This window comes from Babylonia areolata, chromosome 19 (genome assembly GCF_041734735.1).
Source record: "Babylonia areolata isolate BAREFJ2019XMU chromosome 19, ASM4173473v1, whole genome shotgun sequence".
NCBI classification, from domain to species: domain Eukaryota; kingdom Metazoa; phylum Mollusca; class Gastropoda; order Neogastropoda; family Buccinidae; genus Babylonia; species Babylonia areolata.
Window position 1 is genome coordinate 13,410,079 of NC_134894.1, and position 22,424 is coordinate 13,432,502.

The following is a 22,424-nucleotide window of genomic DNA, read 5'->3' on the forward strand; positions in this document are numbered from 1 at the left end:
TGGGTAACTTTAAAAATAAAACCAAAATAAAATAAAAAATATGTACGCGAAAAAGAAATCTAAGTATAGATCTGTGTGTTGATCTGTGCTGAATTTATTAGACTAGATTAATGAAAAATAACAGTAGGCGTCTGTAAAAACAACCAACACTACAAGTATTAATCTCTAGTCTAATGTAGTTGGAACCATGTGGATCTTAATCAAATTATAAAGCCTTCCTCTTTGACAGAAAAAACAACCAACTCTGTGCTGTGAGGTCTAATTGCAGCGAAAGATCACAAAGGAACAAAAAATCCCGGTGGTATGATATGTATATCATATATATGATATAATACATTAAAAAAATCTTCTTGACAATGATTCTAGATCAATAGTGCAGAAATATGACTTTGCTGAATAACTATTTAGGCAAATTAGCATGCAAATGCAAACCCTGGAAGCAAACTACTATACCAAGAAGGGGCGTGGAAAGGCCGCAAGGCTTAACTTTTGACCCAAATACTGTACCTGTACCTATCTGTGTGTGTGTGTGTGTGTGTGTGTGTGTGTGTGTGTGTCTATCTCTTTCTCTATCTATCTATCTCTACAGTATCTATCTACACACACACACACACACACACACACACACACACACACACACACACATATATATATATATATATATGTATATATACAATGTAGAGGAAAGCCGCCAACAAAGCAAATATAAAAACAATGTAGAGGAAAGCCGCCGACAAAGCAAGCATGCAACTAACTGTCCTTAAAAGTTGGGTTTTGGTTGAGGATACACAAACATAACACCTGGTAGACGTTTATAAAGTCAATCAATGAACAAATGAATGACTTTATCGATCAAGGCATCCTCGAGCTGTGGAAAGAAATTTCAGCCTTCATCATCCTCATCAATATAAACAAAACAGTCCCAAAGTATGTGGCCTTTCATGCCCTGCTCTCATGGTGACCTCAGTTTCGATAGCCCTCCACTTTGGGGCTTGGGGTGAGTCCTGTCAATGTCTTCAGTATTGGCAGATTCATGGAGGGCTGTTGTTTGATGGACGTGGTGGTGGTCTCCACTCTGGGAGGGACGCTCACTCAGTCTGGCTCCGCGACTAAGCCATTATTGTCGTTAGCATGGGGCTTAGTAGGTGGTGTAGGTAGGTAGGTAGGTACGTTAAATCAGAACAGGCACCACTGAACACCACCTAAGTGACTCAGCAGCAGTGCAGGGTCTCCTCTGGTGTGTGGCCTCCTGGAGACCTAACATCGATGGTTCCCTGCGGACTGCAAATGTTGAAACTGTGACGGACGAACCCGGGTGTTGTGTATGGGGGAATCTAATTGAGCGGCGTGTGAGTAATGCCACTGAAACGATGCAGAGGATGGGGCGGGGAAAAAAAAAGCCATCAGAGTAACAACCAAGGCCTAGTTAAGTAGTTTGCACCAGTTTGTCATGGCAGTGTGTGATATTACAGTATATAAGCATTTCAGAGGAGAGGTCAGACACATCAAATGTAACCAGTGGAGTTCTTCAGGGAAGTGTTTTGGGGCCAACATTATTCAGTTACTTTATCAGTGATGCCCGAACAAAAAAACAAAAAAAACAAAAACAAAGCAAAACAAAAAACAACCAACATATTTGCTGATGAAACAAAGGCTTACTGTGGTACGAATGATAAAAAAAAAGTAAATTTTGTTGTTCAAAAGTTAGACTGATATCCACCAAATTCCCAAATCTGTTTCCAAATCCCCAAGCACCACAAGTTCAAGTTCCAATGGTTACATAACCTCTTAGTAAAATAAATAAATAAATTTAAAAAAATTAAAAAGTGAAAAAAGGTTTGATTTGGTGAATGTTTTCATTAGTTTTAGTGGGTGTCCCCTGGTATGATTACTGTCCTGTACAATCTACAAAATCTTCACTATGATGAAGGCGGTAGAGAAGGGAAAGAAGAAGAAGAAGATATATGATATTCATAATTCACAGAATCGCAGAAATGTTTGGCTATAGGCTAAAAGCCTTTTGCCCTCGTAATCAGTGTCCATTTACGTGCTTTTGGATCACTTGTTGTGAACAGACCCTTGTTTAAATAAGTGGAAAATGCATGGTCCTTAAACTTTTTGTCAATGTGATTTTTGAAGGAATGCACCGATGGTGCATTGATGGTGTCACAGGAAAGGTTATTCCACAGATTTATGATACGGTTAGTAAAAAAACTTGCGGAACTGATTATTTACGAAATTAGTTTTGTTTATTTTGAAGTTGTGCCCTCGAGTTTTATCGTAGCTAGCCATAGTGATCATAAATATTGTGCATGATCTTGTATACTTCAACGAGATCACCTCTTAATCTTCTAAACTCTAGGCTAGGCATATTAAAAAGAGCCAGGCGCTCCTCATAACTAAGATCTCGAGTACTGTTACTAGTTATACACTTGGTAAATCTGCGTTGAACACCTTCAATCATATGTATGTGCTTTTTAAGGAAAGGGCACCATTCTGAGATTCCATATTCAATAATGGGTCTAACCAGAGCTTTGAACAATGGAATCATAATTTCGGGAGATTTATTAGTTATAGTTCTCACAAGAAGACCAGAAATTTGATCTCCCTTTTTCACTATATTATTTATATGTGCCTCAAAGCTTAGTTCTGGATCCATAATTAAGAAAAACAAAACAAAATATAATACGACATGGTGATAATCACTGGACCCACTGACCTGTCGTAACCGTTGAAGAAGAAAGATGAACAGGTATTGCTTTTTGAGCACTCTGCCCCGCAGGCTTCAAAAGAAGTAACAACTGTCTGTGGGAAGGAGTACTTGAGCACATCAGGCTTGTACCCGTCGAAGTCTTTCACATCTACCCACCTGATAAGATCATAGGAGACGGGTTGTAACTGCATGTGACTGATAAGGAAAACGACAATGAAAATCAACGTAGCTCTCAGTCTCATGTTGACTGCTGTTCCCACACGGGTCGTTGATGAGACAGTTCTAGTGTGATGTATTTACTAAATTATGACGTCAAAAACTTTTTGGGCAACTTTTCTTGTGCAACTATCGAACCTCCAGCTCTTAGCGTGTCGGAAGTGTACTGGATGTTTGGTTGCTTTGGTTACCTTTTCCCCGTTTTGAAAAGTAGCATTTTGATGCCATCATGGAATTTCTGCATATGTGACGCAGCACGCAAAAACCCGGCTAAAGTCGCATCCAGCGATTCTTAACTTTACATAAAAACAAGTGGTTCCCGTCAAAATCATCAAGATCCGGATATTTACAAATATCGCATCTTCGAAGTCTTATCTTTGCTGTCGGTAAGTATCTTTGCACAAAACACCCTGGAACTGTAGTATTTTTTTATGTTTTCAGGTGCATGCCTGTCAAAACCATGTAGAAAAATGCTGCACTCTTTTGCCCTATTTCACTTGCATGCTGAAAGCAACGAAGACGGGGAAATTCCGGTCTGCGAAGTAATATATGGAAATGAGCAGTGAACAGGCATTAATCGTCTCCCCCATACCATCTGAATCAAGATAACGTATGAATGTAGTCGGTTTTCAACAGTTTTACTGGCTACCCTCTGTAAGCTGCGACTTTAGTCGGGTCCCATCAATTCTTCGAATTTTGCCACGTTTCCGACTCAATGTTAGACAAACAAATATATTGAAAGTTCAGGCTTTCTGTTGAATAGTTCAATTGATGTTGTTTCATTCTGTGGTGTATACGTGTGACTCACAAAAATTGGTCGAATGACCGGGAGCGTATCGTTGTGCCGCCGACCCGCTGTGCCGTCGACCCGTTGTGCCGACCCGTTTACGGATTGTCTTTTGTCACAAAAAAGACAAAACAAGATGGGCAAGCCATACTAATAATCTCCCTTTTTATTTGACATTTGGGTCACAGTAACGTCACAAATGGCGCAACTGGGTCCAAACGTATGCATTCGCGAATCCTCATAGGCTACGACCTTTGTTTCAAATTTCGTAAAGATCGGTTCATAAACAGCTGAGAAAAGCTTGTTTGCGTAGAGAACTGCGCATTCTAAAAATAGAACATGATTTACGTCATCGTGAGCTTATTACTTATACCGTTTATAGTCCCTAGTATAATGAACACGTAACTGAAATTCGGAGGAAATCCGTTGATAAACAGCGGAGATATTAGTGATCAAAGATTTTGACAATTTGCGCCACTGTGACGTCACAAATGGCGCAAATGGGTCTCATCTCATACATTCGGTAGACATCATAGCCCCCGAGCTTTGATCCAAATTTTACTAAGATTGGTTCATAAACAGCCGAGAAAAGCTTGTTCAAAAATCATCGAAAAGCGCGTTCTAAAAATAGAACACGCTTTACGTCATCAAATCAATTAACATAATTAATACTTACACCATTGATAGCATTTGTCACAGTGAACACGTAAACGAAATTTGGTAAACAGCTGAGTTATTAATGTTCAAAGATTTTGACAATTTGCGCGATTGTGACGTCACAAATGGCGCAATTGGGTCCAAACTTATGCATTCGCGAGTCCTCATAGGTCCCGACCTTCGGTTCAAATTTTGTAAAGATCGATTCATAAACAGCTGAGAAAACCTTGCTGACACATTTTGTCTACAGACGCACAGACGGACAGACGAACATTTCCCCCTCTCGCGAAATCAATTAATCTCCCTTTTTGGTTAAAAAAGGGAGATTAAAAAAAAAAAGATAAGAACACTTAGCTATGCAAATTATAAAATGAGACATTCCACGGAGATATTTCAGTGGACACTTCGATGAGAGGACAAGAAACCAGGCTGCGGAGTTTTTGCTTTTGGATCTCGGTCACTCCCTCAAGCTAGGCGTGAAACATGGCCGCCAAACTGGTTGCAGGTGATCGAGGTGGTAAAGTACTTGTTGTTGGTGGCTTCAAATATCATAAAGATAAGGCCTGTGCTGATCACCTCTCGTGGAGGTGCTGGCGACGACGCACGTGCAAAGCAAGGATCCGAACAAGGTTGTTTGATTTAAACGAGCAAACACCCAACATCAGAGTGATGGGGGATGAAGGCGCGGCACATCACAACCATCCTGCCGATGACGTCATCATCGGCCGAACGGAGACTAGAGAACGCTTAAAGGCTGCCACGATGAATGACCCCACGAGAACCACTAAGAGGACGTTCGATGCTGAAGTGGCCCAGTTAGCTCGAGCTCGACAAGGTGGAGGTGACAGAGAGGCCTTATTGTTTCACTCGTTCAGATCTTCGATGCAGCGAGCAAGAGCAACAGTCGTCCCGCCAGTTCCTGGAACTGTAGACGAAGTGGACATTAACGGTCCCTGGGCGGAAACTTGGGAGCAAGATCGGTTTTGGTTGCACCTTGATGACAACTGGGGAATTGCAATTTTTGCAAGCGATGAGAACTTAATCAAGCTTCAAGCATGCGCCACATTGTACATGGATGCGACATTTCGCTCCTGTCCACGACCCTATCATCAGTTTTTCAACATTTTGGGAAAAGTACAGGGTTTTGTGGTTCCGCTAGCGTACATCTTGATGAGTCAACGAACAGTCGGCCATTACAGGCAAGTGCTGAGTAGGCTCAAAGAGGCTGTTCGAAATGTCACTGGTCACAACTGGCGACCACGTCGCATAATCTGCGATTTTGAGCGGGCCTTGATGACAAGCATCGAAACGGAGCTACCCAGAGCGCAGTTACAAGCCTGCTACTTTCATTTCACCCAAAGCCTCTGGCGCAAAGTTCAGGACTTGGGGCTGGCGCATCACTACAGGCACAGCAGGAGATTGGCAAAGTTTATACGGAAAGTGATGGCGATTGGCTATCTGCCACTTGCAGTTCTCGCCATCAACTTTGACCAACTGGTTGTCCAAAGGGAATCCAGACGTGTGATCAGACGCTTCCCCGAGGTGCAAAACTTCACTGAGTACTTGAGGCGGACATACATCGGGCCCCAAGCGACCTTTCCTCCGCCGATGTGGTGCGTCTCAGACCGCGACATGGATCAACGAACTAACAACCATGCAGAAGGTCAGTCAATCAGTCTTTCTTTTCTCTCTCTCTTCTTTTTGTCCCCCCATTTCCTTATTGGCCAATAGGCCAATGCAAAAGTACCATAATCTCTAGCGATATCTGTTAGCTTAAAACTAACATCATAAACATTAGTTTATTAACATCACGAAACTTAGTTTTTGTCACACACTCTTGTTCTAGTTTGTAAGGTGCAGTGATTTCAAATCTCTCTCTCTCTCTCTGACACCGCACTACTGTGGCCTCATGGGTTAATTTTCTGCCTTGTGAGTGAGAGATTGTGGGTTTGATCCATGGCCGAACCGTTCTAAAGACTTTGAAATCGGCAGTCTAGTGGCTATCCCGCTTGGCTTTTGGATGAGCATTGAAAGTGGCAAGTTTTGTTTCTATTGTCAAGCAAATCCACAGCAAAATCTAAAAGCTTTTTACATTTTCACAAAACGCGGTACGGTATAGATCTGATGTTAGAAACTCCGGATGTATGAAAAACTGGTTGTATGAAAGGTGCTGGGGTAATCCCGGCAGCATCTACTCTTTGTTATTACTTATAATTTTCCGGTCTCAACTGTATTATGTGTAATTGATGTACATTTCTTTTTCACATTTTTTACAATTTCAATTTTCAGCGTTTCACAAGACATTTGCAACTGCCGTTGCCGTCAGGAGACCCAACATCTGGGTCTTCATTCGAGTACTGAAAGACCAGCAAGCATTGTCGGAGAATACGTTTGAAGCGGTTAGAAGAGGTGAGCTACCACCGAGACGGCGAAAGAAGTGGCGCAATCTGGAAGAACGTCTCCAGGAGCTCAAGCGCCAGTACAACACAGGTAACAACTGGAATTACTTTTTTTTTCAAAACTCCCAAGTTCTGAACTTGGCACAGAATGTGAGTTCTGGTGAGTGCACCGTCAGTATTTTATTGGACACTGAGCGATAAATTATTATCCATTACGTAACAGCACGAAACAGCATGGTCTCTCTCTGTGTCTCCTAAAAGTTTTCCAAAACAGCCTTGGCTGCAATAAAATGCAGTCATCGTCAATGAGAAGTTCTGGAACTTTTTCACATTCAATTTTTGTGTTTCTAAGAAGCTTGTTAGAAGAAGCACTTGAAGTATAGTTGATCTCCGCCAATTTCATATAGCCAGCGTCCACTGTAACCCCATCAAAGTTTTGCATTGTGACAGTAAACATGAAATGCGGCGTTATATGTACAGGAGCAAGAAACCTTGACCAGTTCTGGTCTGCAGTCAGCTACCTGGTGCCGTTCCCGTGAGCCGCAACTGCGCTGCGCTTCCTTCAGCCGAGTCAGCGCAGGAGCCGCCGATTTCTGTCATGTGTGCTTTGCAAGAAATTTGTATGTTTATCTCTGAGACCAATAGTGTTAACATTTTGTTGAAAAGCTAATACATTATGTGTTAACAACATCTGACTAAGCCAATGATTTTTTGACATATTTGAGGGTTAAGAAACAAGTTATCCTTTACTCTTAATTTTTTTTTTGGACTGGACAAACATTGCCTAGTAATGGCCTTTTATTTATTTTTCTTGTGTGTGCATTTCATTTGGGATATGAGAGAGAGATAGAGAGAGAGAGAGACTGATAGGGAAAGAGAGGGGGGGAGAAAGAGAGAGAGATAAGCATGCTTGGAAACCAGACATTAAGGGATATGACTGACGGGATTCAGTCACAAATGACTGAATGAATGAATCAGTCATTTCTATAAATGAATAAATCCCGTTAGTTATTTCTTTCAATGCTTGGTTTCTCAACATATACACCGGTGTATACTACTACGCTGCTAACAGTAAAACTTTTCTTTTGTTTAGTTCATCATAGGTACTATTAATCACAACATTTGGGAGAGAAATTTGGACCCCTTTTTTTATTTCGTGACAAAATGCAAGTTACGTCACAAAAAAGTTTGTTTGGGACAAACATTGGTTGTTATGATCTTTTATTTCTTTTGAGTGTGATTGGGTATGTGTCTGTGTGTGTGAGAGAGAGAGAGAGAGAGAGAGAGAGAGAGAGATTGTTTGACAATGGGTCTGCGGTAATATGATTTTATTCCCTTTCGGTACCAGGGCATTTTACATTTGCAGTACATTGGAAGATTGTTTCCGCCATTTCCTTGTTTTGGGCTATAGATACTAGTGGAGAAATGATCTGTACAAGAAACTTTCCTTTAAAATTCGTTTCTAGCACACTTTTTTCTTTTTGCTTGTTATTGGTTTTGTTTCTCATTAAAAATGTAGAAAATTGAAAGTATTACATTTGTCCTGAATACATATTTTTTTTATCATTTAGTTTGCATTTGCACGAGCCCGCCTCTAAATGGCGAGTTTTAGTGTCATTCGGAGAAGATGCACAGGAAGACTGGAAAGGCATATGCGGGCCCTACTGTAACACAGAGACCAATGACCGAGGCTTGAGACTGCTCGAATTTGCAACGCTCAACAACCTCAAAGTGACCAACACATTCCACCCCCACAAAACATCCAGACGGTGGACCTGGCACAGCCCAAACGGATCCCACCACCAGATAGATTACATCCTAGTGAAGCGACGCTTCCACACATCAGTCAACATCGCCAGGACACGCAGCTTCCCCGGAGCAGACATTAACAGCGACCATGAGCTTGTCATGATGTCCTTCCGCCTACACCTCAAGAAGATGAAGAAGAAACAGGACCACACCAGAATTAAGTTTGATCTGGAGAAATTAAAAGACCCAGACGTGGCAAAAGTCTTCGAGGCCAAGATTGGAGGAAAATTCGCCCCACTCTTGTTACTTGACGCAGACGGCACAGATGCAGACACTTTCATCGACACATTCAACACCGCAGTGACTGAGACGGCCAATGAAGTTTTAGGCAAGAAGCGGACCACCAAGAAGCCTTGGGTCACACCAGACTTACTCAAGATGTGTGACGAAAGGAGAGACCTCAAGCAATCTAAGTATGGAAGTGATGAGGGAGCGGACAAGTACAGGCAAGCAGACAAGCAGGTCAAGAGGAGCATGCTCAAGGCAAAGGAAGACTGGATTACTGATCAGTGCAACGACATTGAACGGAACCTCAAAGAAAACAACGCCAAGAAGGCCTACCAAATAGTGAAGGACCTCACCAGCAGCAAGCAAGGACGGCCCAGCACCATTCTCGACAAAAACGGGAAGTGTCTGACCGAGTCCAAAGACATCTTGAACAGATGGACAGAGTACACCGCAGATCTATACTCACACCGTGCAACAGGAGACACAGAGAAGCTCAACACCCCTCCGGCAACAGACACAGACAGCTCCCCCATCCTCAGAGAAGAAGTGGAGGAAGCAGTGAAGTCCCTGAAGAAAGGAAAATCAGCAGGCATTGATAACATCCCAGGAGAACTGGTACAAGCAGGGGGTGAGGCTATGATCGATGCGCTACATGCAATCAGCCAGAAGATCTGGGAGACAGGAGAGTGGCCAACACAATGGACCCAGTCTTTAGTGATCACTTTACCCAAGAAAGGCAACCTACAACAGTGCAATAACTACCGCACCATCAGCCTGATATGCCATCCTAGCAAAGTGATGCTCAGGATCATATTGAACAGGTTAAGACCCCAGGCTGAAGCAATTATAGCTGAAGAGCAGGCAGGATTCAGGGCAGGACGCAGCACAACTGAACAGATTTTCAATCTGAGGATTCTGAGCGAGAGATACCTTCAACACCAACAAGAACTCTACCACGTATTCATAGACTTCAAGAAGGCATTCGACAGAGTGTGGCATGCGGCACTCTGGGCGACCATGAACTACTACAACATCAACGCAAACCTCATCCGCGCCATACAGAACCTCTACGAGAATGCCAGCAGTGCAGTTTACCTCAACGGGGACATTGGAGACTGGTTCCGAACCACAGTTGGAGTGAGACAAGGATGTTTGCTCTCGCCGACACTCTTCAATGTTTTCCTTGAAAGAATTATGACAGATGCACTTGAAGACCACCAAGGAACAGTCAGCATTGGTGGCAGAACAATCACAAACCTGCGTTTTGCTGATGATATAGACGGACTCGCAGGCTCAGAACAAGAACTGGAGAACCTGGTCAGGCAACTAGACAGATCCGCCACAGCTTACGGCATGGAAATCAGTGCAAACAAAACAAAACTGATGACAAACAATGACAATGGCATCCAAACTGACATCACTGCCAACGGAGAAAAGCTTGAAACCGTGAAGAATTTCAAATACCTTGGAGCAATAGTTTCAGATGAGGGGTCCAAGCCTGAAGTATTAGCCAGAATTGCAATGACAGCTGCAACACTAGCCAAGTTGAACACCATTTGGAAGGACAAGGCAGTCAAGCTCAGCTCAAAGATAAGACTCATGCGTTCTCTTATCTACTCAGTTCTCCTGTATGCTTGTGAAACATGGACCCTTACAGCAGAATTGGAGAAGAGGATTCAGGCCTCAGAAATGAGATGCTTCAGAAGACTGCTTGGCATCTCTTATAAAGACCCCATAACCAATGAGGAAGTCAAAAACAGAATAAGGCAAGCCATTGGTCCCTATGAAGACCTTCTCACCACCATCAAGAGGCGCAAATTAAAATGGTTCGGCCACGTAACAAGAGGAGAGGGGCTTGCCAAGACAGTGCTCCAGGGAACAGTCAGAGGAGGAAGGAAGAGAGGAAGACAGAAGAAGAGATGGGAAGACAACATCACAGAATGGACAGGACTGAAGCTGAGCGAGGCGGTCAAATGTGCGAAAGACAGGGATGGATGGAGAGGACTGGCTGACAGGTCATCTGTAGCGCCCCAACGGCAACCGCCATGGGGCAGCTGATGATGAGCTGATGAATGTTTACATCATAATATACGTCATTTGTGAAAACTGCTACTGTCATATATCACTTTTCACGCGCATGTGATGAAAAGCGAAAGGGAATAAAGCGGGATAGCGGCATAGCGGGACGGCGGCATAACGGGTACCCCCCCCACGATTTCCATCCTTGTCAAGACGCCGGAGCTGTTGGTAATGCTGCATACAAACGACACGATCGTCACTTCCAATTGTGACAGTCAGTGGATTTGCGCTTCCAAGCCATAGAGACCAATAACTGAGTGTGTTCCAGGCTGATTTTCCATCAGCTGATTGTGTGGCAACACATGACTGCAGTTCGTAAACGTTAGTTTAATCTGGATCTAACCCGAAGTTCCAAAGATTCATGCATCAGCTTATAGGCGTGAAATATTTGAACATTCACTGTCGCCGTCGGCTCTCTTGTGGCTGTATAATTTGTATTGCATGACGTCACTCCTCCACTTGCCATTCTTGTCTTTGAGTACTGAGAGAAAATACGAATTTTCCTGTGCCTTTGTCATATCAAAATCTAGAATTTACTTAATTCTGAATCGTGTGACACCACACATACATATTCAAGAAAACTATTGTTTTAAAGTTACAGGCAGACAAATATGTGGGGTTTTCCATGTGGATGTATTGCACGTCACTCCTCCACTTGCCACGCTTGTCTTTGTTGGGTAGTGCAGAGAGAAAATACGAATTTTCCTGTGCCTCTTTCTTATGGAAATTTAAAGTCCATTTCTACTCCTTGGGCACACGAACTTCATCATCATAGAAAAAAATAGGACAGATAGATCAATTCTCTCTCTCTCTCTCTCTCTCTCTCTCTCTCTCTCTCTCTCTCTGTGTGTGTGTGTGTGTGTGTGTGTGTGTGTGTTTTCATTTTGATCTTGGTTTTTATATGTGGTAGTGGGACTGAAGTTCCGATGACCTCCCGTTTTGTTGTGTTGTAGGTTATTGAGGTAAAAAGATTTGGAAGTTTTTTGTTGTTTTTTATTGATGCTTTTCTTTTTAATTTATTAACCAAGAATATTTGTAGTATCGATGAGTATTTCAATTGTATTTTTAGGATTATTTTTGTTATATGAATAATTTTATGAATTATACTTTAAATTTGATGTGAATAGTCCGATTTTAGTTTTTACAAAGACGCCAAGAAGCCGGCATGTGACCCTGTAGTAGTTTAGCCTGTTGGTTCAAAGGTAAATTTTATGTATAAAATGATTAAAAATGCATAAATGATAGTTGCTAGAAATAGATGAAAGATACTGTTTTGTTTGTCTGTAGAATTATAAAAAGGATGACGCCAAATTGAGTAGATTTGGTTAAGATTTCTCCAGGTTTTAGAAACAAAAAAACGCGGGAGTGGAACGTGGATTTGAGAAAGAAAAGAATTGATCTGACTTCAGATATCACAGGAGCCACTATCACTGTTGGCTATTGGTGTGACAAACAATATTGTTAGGCTAGTGTTTTAATAACACTGTCAGGTGCATGCTGGGGTGTTACTGTGGTTGACACTGACGTTTGATTTGCCATTTTGGGCATCTACGTGTGGATCTTATTTTTGAAATGCGCCAAGAGATCTCTGGGACTGGTTCTTGCAGTCTTGTATTTTAAGTTTTATAAGATGTTACCAAAGGAAAGAATAAGGGTTGTTGTTGGTTTTTTTGTTTGTTTTTTTGTGTGTGTGTGTTCCATGATTACCTTAAAGATAGTTTATGCTCTAAATGGCATGATTTAATTGTTGCTACCTAGGAGTGACAGCTGATTGTATCTTTTATATAATGAGTATTGAGATAAGCTGCTGTGGCTCTGATGTATGTTAGATTATTTTGTTGAAAATTGCCGTTGGCTGATATGTAACGGTTTGCTTTGTGTGCAGAGGCTCGGCTGCAGCGGGTTTTTTGTTGTTGTTTTTTTGTTTTTTTTAGAGGGATTTTGATTAGGAGTAGGAACAGCAAAATTTGGGTTTAGTAAGGGGTTAAGATTAGAATTTGCCAAATTTTGGGACCGGGTTTTGTTAATAGGACAGTAAAATTTGTAGGTTTTTTTGGTTGTAGTTTTTGTTTGTGAAATAATTGTGGGAGAGTTAGAGGTGCATGGTTGTGTGTTCTTGTGTTTTTTTGTTTTTTGACCAATTGTCCACCCCATAAGCCCCTTCTAAAATACTCCTTGATTAATAAATGGTTGTTTGAATATGATAAAGCAGTCTCTGTTATAATTCGTGTATTGTTAGTGAGGCTGTGTATTTGTTTTGTAAATTTTTGTATGGTGTCCTAATTAGACTGTATGACTGGGTGTTGATATTGTTGTTTGTCGTATATGTGTGGTGTTCTGTATTACTCGTAGTCAAGTGAGTGAGTTGTGGGTGCGGTGGGATCCTGCAAATTATAAATTTAATGAGAGCAGCTAAGTCTTCATTTATTTTCTAAGGGAAATAACCCCTGGGCTTTATTTATTTATATATTGAATACTTATTTTCTTTTTATTGTTTTTTTTATTCGCAATTTAATCTTTTTATTTTTGATATTTATTGACTTATTTCATTTCATTTTATTTTATTATTTATTTTTTATTATTATTTATTTTACTTTGTTTTGTTTTGTTTTTGGCTCACACTGCCACATATAATTAAACTTTTAGAAGGTATACAAATGTAAACAATGATAAATTCCGACTTTAGCCGGGTTTTCGCGTGCTGCGTCACGTATAGTCTAGTCAGTTTAGAAGGAATGGGGTAAAACTAAAAGGTACATAAGCAAAATTATACGGATATGATATAATGATTAAATAGTGGTAAATATGTCTACCAAAGGAAACATATTTGTTCAGTCATTTTGCACTAACAAAAGAAAATATAACGTTTCTGTTCGTATTGTTAACATGTGTAACTCACTGCCACCTTCAGTAAAATTTGCAAAAGATACTAACAGTTTTAAGAACTTTTATGGACTGCGATCCAAAGTTGTTGAACATGTTTCGTGAATGATTGCTTTGATATTTCTTAAATGAGGCGTGCAATGCATACCAACAAAGATGATACAAAGAGGGGACGTAAAGGCAAAAATGCCAGTCCCTACTGCTACAGGCTACTTCTAAAATCTAAGATCGGGCTTAGGTGGCAGAAAGACAAAAGCAGAGCGGCTGTCATAGAAATTCTTTAGAATCGGCAGTTGGAACTGCTCCAGCGCGAGAATGAGAATCTTAACAATTGAGAAATTGGCATATGATTTTGACATATAATGTCTCCAAGAGACCAGGGCAAGTGCAGACAGACAGACCAATAAATTTTGAGAATTTCAGTCTTTCAAAGGCATGAAGGAAGAGGAGTAGCAATCATACTAAACAAAAATCTATCAAAAAAAAAAAAAAAAAAAAAAAAAAAAGTTTCCACAATAAATCTAGAGAAATGGCGTAGCAACTCATGTGAACTAGTGGGTGTGCGTCTTGAAAAACCTGACGGAATTCACAAAAGCATCGTGCTCATCAATGCTATGTTCACCCAGGAACGTGCACAACAAAAGCGGATTGGACCTTTTTAGGGGAAATAGAGAACAAATTTGGAGACTTTGTCATTATCTGTGGATGCAAGATCGAACACCAACCCACAAGGACTCGCACTTGAAGGAATGATAGGGGGCATTCTTCTTAGCCCATTATTATCAACCACATCCCCAACACACCTTGGAACAAGACAAGGGGACAGTGACAGTGTGACTGACATCGATCCAACATCTCCAAATTTCAGAGCAGGAATGAATACAGAGACGCATCCACACCAAGGCAGTGATCACCTCCCGGTAGCTGTGTCTACAGAAACTATCAGATAAACCCTGTATGAAACCGCGTAATCCATTTCAGTATGAAACCAAAGAGACAACCATCATCGAAAAATTAAGACAGAAGAAACAAAAGAACGGCGCTGAACCGAAAGCAAACTATTTAGCCCCCATGGTGGAATACTGACACACAGAGAGCCTGGATAGAAAAACATGCGGCTGTCAAACTTTGGCAAAAAGAAAGAAGAAAACCTCCGGCCAAAGAAATTGAAACAAAAAAACAAACCAAAAAAAAAGTTTGAAGTCATTGCTCAAGAGGCCAAAAACGACTAGTGGAAACAGTTTTGCGAGGCACTCAGTTATGACACATTGACAGAGTTTTGGCAATTTTATCGTCGCATGGAAGGGAAAAGGTGCACAACAACCCCAGATATGTTAGATACTGATGGAACCAAGCTTAAGACAAAAAGAATAAAGGATTCGTCCTGTTTAAACGCTTCGTGAAACAACAGAGTGACCAAATAAACTTAGATGAAAAAAAGAAATATGTTGAGGAGTTAAACCGAAACCTTATGCAGACTGGACCCGATGATGACTTGACAACAGATGATCTAAACGAAGCAATATCTAAACGCAAGAAAAAATCGGCTCCTAGCCCAAAGTTCGGAACTCGGACATCAAGGAGCTTTCAGAAGAAGTTTCAGTTTCAGTTTCAGTAGCTCAAGGAGGCGTCACTGCGTTCGGACAAATCCATATACGCTACACCACATCTGCCAAGCAGATGCCTGACCAGCAGCGTAACCCAACGCGCTTAGTCAGGCCTTGAGAGAAAAAAAAAGGTGAATAAATAATAGATACGCTTACATAAATAAATAAATAATTATGATATAAAAAAGGTAGTAGTAATGGTAATAATAATAAAATAATAATAATGATAATAATAAATAAATAAGTAAGACAACAATGATGATAAATAAGCAAATAAATGTAAAACATGAAGACACACATTTACACATACACCCACACATGCATAACAGATATGCACCAAACACGCAGTTTTGCAGTTATGAAAGCACAGTCAAATACATATAAACGTACATGAGCTCCAACACACACACACACACACACACACACACACACACACACACACATTACCCTGCACCTCCTCTACCTCCCTCCTCCACACACTCATTTCTGTTCTATGTATCGCAGCTTCCAAGGCACACACACACACAAACACACACGCACACATACACACACACACACAAACGCTTACTTGCACACACACACGCCCATATCTCCCACCCCCAACCCCACACACATATATACAAAGATATATATATAATATATACGTTCCAATATCCTGTTGCTCCCACAGTGTAGGCATGCATACACTCACATACCTCATCCTCTACCCCACCTCCTCCCCGCACCCCCACCTCCCCCTCACACCCACACACACACACACATGCACAGAACTCTCCTGACACTTGTGTACACTTACACTCTCACGGATGCAGAAACGCACTCAAAAACACAGACCCACACATACACACACGCACAGAGGCTGCCACTGATTGGCCGCAAGAGGGATGGGAAAAGATCTCTGATGCCAAGAACATGGCGTCTAGTGTTTTGCTCAATCTATTGTATTTGGAAAAGCCGACAGAGACTCTGTTCCGTTTTGAAGAAATTTGCGCAATGCTGGTTTGGAAATGATGCCGATATTTGATTTGCAAAGCATCGTGCTCTACCTTTCATGTTAGACTTATGGCCGCTCCCTCTCTCTGCTTTTATTTCTTTGAGGCGATCGATGGTTTGATGGCCTTGTACCTGTTCTTTTTGATATTCTTTGACTTTTCTGAGGATTTCCGATTGTCTTAGATGTAGGCCGCTCGTTGGTGTTGCGTTACCAGCAAGTCTGTCAGCTCGCTCATTTCCCTTAACACCTGCATGTCCCGGGCAGTATGACCATGTGAGTTTTTTAATCTGAAAGTTGCGCATTGTCTTATGCCACTCTGGGCTTCCCATTCCGTTTTCAATTTTCTGTATGAGGTTCATTGAGTCGGTTAGAATCATGGCATGTTGGTTTCCGGGCGTATGGATGGACGATAGCCACTGGAGGGCATGTGTCACAGCTTCAACTTCCATCGTTAGGCTGGAGGTTGTGACTTTGTAGGCAGCATTCTCTTCCCTAACTGTTTTTCCATTTTGTTTCGCAGTGAATCCCCAACCGGATTGGTCTTTGGTGACAGAGCCATCTGTGTATATGATGTCCTCTTTACTGTTTTCTTCTATGAGTAGCTTCACTTCCGCATCAGTTTTGCCCAATGGCTATTCCGGACAATGTCTTCCTAGAGTGGGTGAAATGGCTGTGTTGAATAGATGAATGAGGTTTTCGGGGTTTTCCTCTCATTCTTTTGTTTCTTTCATGTCTTGTTGTCGGCATACTAGCTGGATTGTGTCTTCTGCTTGCCCCATCCATGATCTTCCTCGTCCTAGACGACTGCCTTTTGATTCCTTGACTGCATCATGCAGTGGGTTTTGAGGGCTTTCTAATGCTCTGAAGTTGGTCTTAACCTGTTCTAACTTGTTTCTGGCCTGCACTGAAGGAAGGTCAAGCAGGTATCGCATGGTTTCCGTAGGCGTGTCTTTTGTTGTTCCAAGGATCAGCCTCATAGCTTCATTTTGAACTCTTTCTAATTTTAGGAGGCTGCTTTGAGACGGTGTTGTTAGCCCAAGTCCGTAGTCGACCACACTGAGGACGAGTGATTGGTATAGCAGGAAGAGGTGGCGTTGTTCAACTGCCAGAATAATCAATCAGTATGATTGTGGGCCCTCGACAACGAAGAAGAAGATATTTGGAACCTGTCTCCTGAGATCTTCCAAACGAGTTGCAACATGAGAAGGTTTTCAATAAAATATGTCAGCTCATTCTGTTTATGTCTGATGAAATAATAAAATCATCATGAAACGATTAAGCAAGGCATACATATTTCAATTTGTTGTTGTTTTCGTTTTTTCTCACTTTTCTCTTTTTTTAAATATATTTTTTATGCAATATACAGACATTGTCTCAGAAAACATGTTACAGCAGATAGGTTTAGGTCATTGTGTATTTTGTCACTGGCGGACTACACTGATAACTCCATTTTTACAACTCGTCCAAGGAGGAAAGTGGCAAACTGGTTAAGACGCTTATCTGCATAACACAGTGAGGTACGTGTTGGTTCAGATTCCTGCTCTTGCCCTTTCTCTCAGATTTGACTGGGGAATCAAACTGGAATGCCCCATGGTATATGTAATCTGACATATGGGACGCTATACTATACTATACTATACTATACTATACTATACTATACTATACTATACTATGCTCTGCAGTGTTGTGCTGTGCGTGTGTTAGTATGCTATAGGATTTTGAAACCATTCTTCTGTTTATTCAGTTTCCTTTTCTTTTCTCTCCAGATACATTTAAAACGCCATATAATGTCAGGGAATCTGCTTTAAGGACATATCAAATAAAATTTTGAAAAGCTGTATTAATCCACATGGAAATTCACTTGTGCCATCACAGGTTCGCCATTAATCAACACGTGCATAAAACGATAAGGTGCATACATAACTAAAGATTAAAAACTAGTTCAGACAATAAAATGTTACACATCAATGCGTTCAAATAAACGCGTCCAACAAATAAATCCCGTAACACACACACACACACACACACACACACACACCACATATCATAGCAATGAACTGATATAATATTCTTTGTAATCTATTAGTAACTCACATACTAAATAACGCTTGCTCGAGCACACACTGTTTCTCCAACACATGCACGCACTCGTCTATTCGTGAAGTTTGGAGAGTATTCTGACACAGTCTTATTTAAATATCCGTGAACTTGTTAAACCTTTTGGCTGAATGCGCGAACGGCTGTGGGGATGAATTACTCAATGCAACGGAATATTCTGTCATTTCCGTCTGACCGTCTACTAATAACATCGTCAAGGAACGCGTGTTTCATCTTTCAAAATGGTCTTCTTGAGTCTGTCAGCCAGTTTCCTACTGTACGTGTCGCTGTAAGTGTCTTTGTTGTCTTTCACCCACCAGCCCCATCCGCTTTCTTGATGATTTTTTTTTTTTTTACCCCAATTTTTCTTCGTCATGTATGGCCAAAAAGCCCCCCCCCCCCCCACCCCCCCCCCCCCCAACACACAGCAGCAAAAAGGTTAAAAACACTGCAGACAACAGATGTGTAAAATATTTGGAGCATCTGCTCTCGCACGTGAAAAGATATGTTGATGACTGGCGCAGAAATGGCTAACATCTGTCACGTGCGCTGCAACTGCTACCTCGTTGTTTCTGTTAGAGGTAGGAGTAGGGAGGGGGGTGGGAGAGAGAAAGAGGAGGAGGAGGAGGATGGAGAGTGGGGTGAAGAGGAGGAGGAGGAGAAGTGTTTTTTTTCCCCGTTCGTCCAAAGGCAATTTGTTGGGGTCGACAAGTTAATAAGTTCTTAGTACGTTGTTGTTGTTGTTGTTGTTGATTTAAATAATGAGACTGATTCTTTCTCGGGAAGAGAGATCGCGGCCTGGGCGGGACTTTTTTTTTGGGGGGGGGTCTTCCTTGTGTGTGTGTGTGTGTGTGTGCGTGCGTGCGTGCACGCGCGCGCGTGCGTCCGTGCGCACATCAAAGAGAGAGAGACACAGAGAGAGAGAGAGAGAGCGGAACGAATAAGTAAACGCCAGGAGAAGTTAACCACAAGCAGACAAGCTCAAGTGGAAGGACAGTGTTCATATGATTAGCTCTTCATCCAAACACACAAGTGGTAGCCAGGCTGGCAGAGTAACGGCTTCGGTTTCAGTTTCTCAAGGAGGCGTCATGCATACAGAACAAATCCATATACGCTACACCATAAATCGAATAGGCAGATGCCTGACCAGCAGCATAACCCTAGACTCTTAGTCAGGCCTTGAGTGCATGCATATATGTTTGTGTAACTACCAGAGTGGATTTCTTCTTCAGAATTTTGCCAGAGGACAACATTTTTGTTGCCTGGGGTTGGGTTTGGTTTCAGTGCGCCAAGTGCGTGCTGCACACAGGACCTCGGTTTATCGTCTCATCCGAATGACTAGACGCTCTGTTTCATTTCCAAGTCAGACTTATGATAAAAGTGCAAAAGCGGGATTCGAACCCAGACCCTCACGGACGCTGTACTGGCAGATGAGCGTCTTAACCATTGTGCCACCTTCCTCCTACGACCGCCTTGGAAGCAACAAATTTAAGTTGTTAGGTTCGAGTCTCGCAGTGGCTCTTAAACTTATTTCCCACATGAAAGCTGCAGAGATTGTGGGAATTTTTTTCTTCTTCTAAATACATATAAATCCTAAATATTTGTATTTCTCTTTCTTATCACAACATATTTCTCTGTGTGAAACTCGGGCTGCTCTCCCCAGGGAGAGCGCGTCGCTACGGGAGCGCCACCCCCCCTTTTTTTTTCTTCTTCTTCTTCTTTTTTTCCTGCGTGCAGTTTTTTTCCCTATCGAAGTGGATTTTTCTACTGAATTTTGCCAGGGACAACCCTTTTATTGCCGTGGGTTCTTTTACGTGCGCTAAGTGTATGCGACAAACGGGACCTCGGTTTATCGTCTCATCCGAATGACTAGCGTCCAGACCATCACTCAAGGTCTAGTGGATGGGGTGTGGGGGTGGGATATCGGCGACTGAGCCGTGATTCGAACCAGCGCGCTCAGATTTTCTCGCTTTCTATGCGGACGCGTTACCTCTAGGCCATCACTCCACATCTGTACTTCATAAAGTGTCACCATGCACAATCCATTTTTCTTGGACAGTTTTATGCTGCATAAGGATCTACAGAACTCTTCACTATCTCTTTCTCTGCTCGGTTTTATTTCATTCTCGAACTTCCGTGATAAGGTTTCGCTGTCTCGACCACTGGCTTTTTTCCCTATCGCTATTTTAACAAAAACAGATTTCACTCACTTCGACTCAATCAAGACACGACGTTGCTTTGCTAGCAAGGGGGAGAGGCGAACTAATATCACCCGAACCTGTCCCATAAAAACGAAAATGGATCGGGCAGTAAGGATTGCCAGGGGGGCGGGGGAGGGGGAGAGGGGAAGGAGGTACGCGGGATGGGAGGGTGGGCGTGAGGAGGAGGCCTGAGGGGGTGGGGGTGGGGGGTCTTTATCACCCGGCTATACGCCATGATGCGCATTTCGCGAACTTACTAAAAATAGGCGGACGGTGAGTGCATCACCTTGCGCAACCCCTCCCCTCTCCCAGCCCCTCCTCGCCCCCCCCCACCCCCCCACCCCGCCAGGTGTTGTGTGAATACGTTTGCCAGAGTGAAAGATGGGCCACGCTGGGAATAAACCACGTCGGGTTTTTCCTTGTTTATATCTGTCTTCGAGTATAATAATTCGTATGTTGGACAATGGAATCGAGTGCGGAGATTGTATGGACCGGCCGGGTTGTCAGCGTCTTTGATATCTGTTGACGCCCCGTCATTATTGCTGTTTTATATATATATATATATATATATATATATATATATATATATATATATATATTGTTCTTTCTTTCTTTCTTTCTTTCTTTCTTTCTTCCTCTCTTTTCTTTTTTACCCCCCTCCTTTCATATCCTTATAGTGGTTTTTCTTTCTTCTCCTTTCTCCTTCTCCTCTCCTATCTTTTTCCCAGCCTTCCTCTTTCTCCTCTTCTTCTTTTCTTTCTTCTTCCCTCTGCTTTTACTTTGATTCTTCTTTAGTTGTTAGCTGTGTTTATTAACTTTTTTTTTATTTTCTTACTTCCCTTTCTTTCTTGTTGATATGCTTTTGTTACCCTTTTGCTAGCTTTCCCAGTGAGGTGTGATTCTTTTTAATATAACATGTGGTGTCATCAACTGCGTATCTGTGTGTTCTCAGTGTATATCGATGGATTTTATGGTGTGCGCGCGCGTGTGTGTACGCGGTGTGTGTGTGTGTGTGTGTGTGTGTGTGTGTGTGTGTGTGTGTGTGTGTGTGTGTGTGTGTTCAGACAAAAGCAGAAGCAGCTGGAGTCTCAAATTTATGACAAACCAAAATTACGTCTGCATGTTTGTCTGCTTGTTGGCATGACAGCCTAGTTTTTTTTTTCTCAGTCTTTGTTGCCAGTACATAATGCCTGAAGATACTCGAGTGAGGAGGATTTCTGACATTCAGCACTGCTTTGAACAAAGCCCAGGGCTTTGGCTGTACGTGCAATGCAAAGGGATAAGCAACAGCTGCACACAAACCCCTCCTTTCACAATACACAGCGAAATTCGAACAAAGTCCCACCTTACAACAACGCATGACTCAAACAATAACAATCTCACCTTTCACAATACATGGCGAAAATTTAAAAAAAAAAAATCCTACCTATCACAATATATAGCTATAAAAAAAAAAAGCCACCTTTCACAATAAACGGCTAAAATCAATAACAATCCCACCTTTCAAAATACATGCTATCCCTCCCCCCTGTACCCCCCACCCACCCCATCCCCCGACCCCCATCCCCAAAGACAATCCCACCTTTCAAAATACATGGCTACCCCCCTCCCCCCCGCCCCCCAAAACAACCCCACCTTTCAAATTACATGGCTGAACCCCCCCCACCGCCCACCCCCCAAACAACCCCACCTTTCAAAATACATGGCTACCCCCCCCCTCCCCCAACACACACACACACACACACCCCCCCAAA